The sequence below is a fragment of the Plecotus auritus genome (genome assembly GCF_963455305.1).
Source record: "Plecotus auritus genome assembly, chromosome: 1".
Taxonomy (NCBI): domain Eukaryota; kingdom Metazoa; phylum Chordata; class Mammalia; order Chiroptera; family Vespertilionidae; genus Plecotus; species Plecotus auritus.
In genome coordinates this window covers 89,424,007-89,428,398 of record NC_137770.1, presented here as the reverse complement: position 1 = coordinate 89,428,398, position 4,392 = coordinate 89,424,007, and positions in this window count along the sequence as shown.

Genomic DNA, 4,392 nt, shown 5'->3' with positions numbered 1-4,392 from the left:
CTAGGGAACCACTTTGGAAGCAAGTAAGTCCAAGGTTTCAAAAACAGAAAGGAAGAAGAAAGAAAGAAAGAAAAGAAAGAAAGAAAGAAAGAAAGAAAGAAAGAAAGAAAGAAAGAAAGAAAGAAAGAAGGAAGGAAAGAAGGGAGGAAGGAAGGGAGGAAGGAAGGGAGGAAGAAAAGAAAAGAAAGAAAGAAAGGAAAGAAAGAAAGAAAGAAAGAAAGAAAGAAAGAGAAAAAGAAAGAAAGAAAGAAAGAAAGAAAGAAAGAAAGAAAGAAAGAAAGAAAGAAAGAAAGAAAGAACTAGATAGAGACTAGGACTCTCCAGGCAGGTTTCCTTGACTCTGTCCAAAGCTCTCTGAAGGCAAGTACATAATCATGGAAAGGAGTGGTCCCGAGACCTGCAACAAAACACAGTGGGGAGAAGCTTCTCCCCAATATTTCTCCACAGAGAGACAGGTGCAGACAGATCCATGATGGAATATGACCACCCCAGGGCCAAAGGACTTTAGAAAAGTCTCTCAGTCAGACTACTCTGCACATTTTTTTGTAAATATAACATGCCCACTACCCTTTTACTTGTTTCCGGTTATTGGGTTATTTGCCAGTATACTCGGGACCTTCAAGGGTGGACAATTTGTGGAAAAAGTTGAGACCCTGATTACGTGAGGACAAGCCTGTTCCATCTCTTTACCCCATTCAATTTGGAGCAAGGGTTCCACACCTTTAGGACAGTCACACACTAAAAGGCCAATTCCTTTTTTCCCTCTGGTTGCCCAAGGAAAGGGCGCAGCTTCTTCACAATGGTCAGGAAACACTAAAGCGAAAGACAGAGATTTGGAGGGGTGATGGTAAAGGAGAATGAAGGTGGTTAGGGCGCAGGTCCTTAGTTTTAATCTTCCAGTGTATCTGAAAGGGAGAAAGTGAGACTTGGCAAAAGTCAGCACACAAAACAATGCTACCTTGGATTTTCCATCAGTGACACACCAAAAGAAGGGAAAAGTTACTTTTAAATATATGTCAGGTTGAAAGAAAAGCTTACAGGCTTAAGAATGCCGAGCTTCTAACTATCCCATCACTGTTCTCCACAATTAGTTGGAACTACAATTTGATTTCCCATGGGAGCCTGAATAATCTACGTTGGGAAGTGTTATTGCACTGTTCAGAGAAGGTGGGGCATTGAGTCTCCCCTATTTTTAAACACCCTTCCAAAAAGTCCCCAAACTCCTGTGTAGTGAAGGAAGATGAACCAGTGTGACTCGGTCGCCATTAGGCGGCCAGCTCTGAACCATCAACCTTTTCAATTCTTAAAAGTCCATCTGGAACACTGAACAGCCCATATAGCGGATCCATAAGCAAATTTTAGAAAATGCTCTCACTCTCGGATGGCCTGTGAAGGAATGAGAAGAAAGAAAGCTACATGGGGTGAGCAGACCAGCAGGCACGCAGAGAACCATTCATCCCAACGTCTCCCTTTGCCTGGGGAAAGTCATATGAGAGAAAGTAAACTATTTATTAACCAAACACATTTGCTTCCTTTCTAAAATCCTGGGGAAACAAACCAACTAGCCGGTTTTACTTCTGCCTATCTCACACCCACCTGCCTCCTAACTCTTGAAATGCCTTTCCTGGAGGTCTTTCCCTTTCCCCTCCAAATCGAAGCAGTAGAATATCCGTGGGAGCATCGTTTGCCAAAAGGTCGTGATCTTCTCTCTCCTCGGTTCACCCCTGGAGGCTGAAACCGCAACGGTTCCGGCAAGGAGTGTCCAGGGGTCCTCGCTCCTCCCCGCGCACACCCGTGCGCGCTAGCCCGCGCTCCTTTGTCGCCGGCGCCTGCCGAGCGCAATCAAGCTGGAGGACTTGCTCTTAGATTTCATTTCCGGATTTTTCAACGTTAAAGTTACCTTTTCAGCTGAGATGTCTCGTGTTTGCACATCACACCGGAAGCATGCACACAGATCAATAATTTGGGGCGAAGAGGTCATCTGCAACGGCGAACACGAGAAAAAAATTAGAGACCAGTTAAAGGTTTTAAGCTTATTATTTGTATAAAGCACACACCAGAGTTAATAGACTGGGGTGCGTACAGGTGAAGTCAATTCGAATATTCAATTACATATAAGGGGCTTTGAACCCAGTAGGGGAGAGCAGTTATACCCCCATTTCTCTCCTGCCCTTTGGGAAGGAATGGCAGGCAGGGAGCAGAGGAGAGGCCAGGATAAGCTCGATTGGGCATGGCGTCAGGAACCAGTTACCGTTATTATGTGAAAACAAAACAATCCGAATCCTCCATTTCAGAATCTACAACAAAAGTAGTGGTGGTGGTGGTGGGGGGGGTCACTCTTATTTAAAAAGCAATCCCAGATAGATTCTTGTTTACCAGTGTATCTCCCTTCTGGCTTTGTACTGAGGCGCGCAGGAGAGAAAGTAACCTTGGAGAAGAAAGCACGGTCGGCAAGTTGGGCTTCCGTGCCTGTGAACGATTAATCACTACAGTGAAGGGGTTTCCTTTTATTCTCACCCTTTTCTTTTCTCCTGGAGCGTGAACTTGTTAGATAAGATAGATGAGGCCACGAGGAAATGGAAACGCTGAAAAAGCCAGCTCCTTGGAGAGGGCCTGCGAGGCCGGCAGGCGGCTGCTGCGCGCCCTCTCGGAGCTGAGGGCGCCGAGCTCGCTGGGGGCTTCCCGGCTCCTGCCTCCGCGACCGCCAGCAGGCCGCCGCCGCCCCCGCCGCGCCGCTCAGACCGCTGCCCTGGCAGCCTGCCTTACCTTTAGCCGGAGCGTCAGCACCCCAGAAGACGAGAGAATGGTCCCTAATTGTAATGAGTATCTTCTCTCCGGCTGGGAACACACTAAGCGGGGCCGCAGGTTTTCCTGGAAGAAGTTCGAAACACAAAACAGAGGGCGTGAGACACTAGATTTTAAAGAAGTCTGGAATCGCACATGGGACATTATTTTCCTCATTAATTTGAAGAAATACTCTATCCTTATTTATATGTATATACGCGCTATTGATTACATACCGCGTTTTACTTGGGAAAAAAATGCTTAGCACACATTCCTCATTCTTTGTCCCCTCGAACGGAACATTTTCAGCTGATAGTGTGGTTGGTTGGGATCAATTAGTACTGGATTTTGCCCCAGGATTGCTCCCCAGGGCAGGCAAATGGAGCCAACTCATCCCCAGCGTACCCCCCCCTACCCCCACGTGCATATCCACGCCAGGGCTTTAGAAGTATTTCAAAATCCCCAGCCTTGGTTTCACTTGATTTTGTTGCTGTTGTTATTGATAAATATTGGGTCATACACAAGCCACTTGTCAGAGCCTTTGGCTTCATCTCGAAGCTGCAGCTCCCAGCGGGGCCTTTGAGCCCTGTCTTAGGAACTGGAGGGATTGATCCACTGGGAAAAGAATTGCACAATCTTGTGTCTTCAACTGTGGAGATGGTTCCTTAAAATCTTACGTCCTGTGTGTTTACTGTCATGTTTATTTCTTAATTTGCTCAGATATGTGAACACTAGGTAGATGTGTGTCTTTTTTCCCCCAGTATCTTTGTATCTTTTCATTGAAATTATCTTTTTTTTAGGGAGAAACTATTGATCCCAGTTTTCTATGTATATCTGAAACCAAGAAGAACAAGAGTAACAAATAATTGTTATTTTGGGGAGTGGGTGGTTGAGTAGGTAGGACGTTTGGGGGCTGTGTAATTGGAGTAATATATACAGTTTATCTCTTGGCTGCTCTGTGTATTCCCTTTCCCTTGATACATATTGCATAGGACCTGAACCCATGGTTGGCTTGTCTTGGCATGTTGGAAGCCCCAGACACCCAACAGTATCATTACAGGAAAGAGACAAAACCCCCAAGACTCCAGGCAGGGAGGGGGCTGTCTTTGGAGTGAATGGAGAATTTGTCTTGGCTTCGGGCTTTTCGGATGAGCTCGCCCAGTCCAGTGGCTCAGACTGCCTGGCAGCACCGAGTTCAGGTCCTCCCTGCAGAAGAACAGGGAGGGCTGAGGATAGGGGTGGGGAAAGAAACAGCTGATTTTCGACATGTCTAAGGGACTCTTTCTATTTATCAGTGTTACCGAAGTGTACGTTACTGGAGAAACAACAAAACAAGCATAGAGCTGCAATTTTCAAGAAAATAGGATACCCAAATATAAAAATAAAAAAGTAGCAGATAAGATGTATAATTCAATCAAATTACACAAAATTGCTTGAAAATCCAGAACAGTGGCGATCCATTATGCTTCTGTTTTATTAGTGACAAGTACAATTACTTTAAAATAAAGAACACTGGTGAATATATAATTGGCTGTAATCATGTTAGTGTTTGAATAAAAATGACGGGAACATTTAACACTTTGACAACAAAATGTTCAGAAATAACTT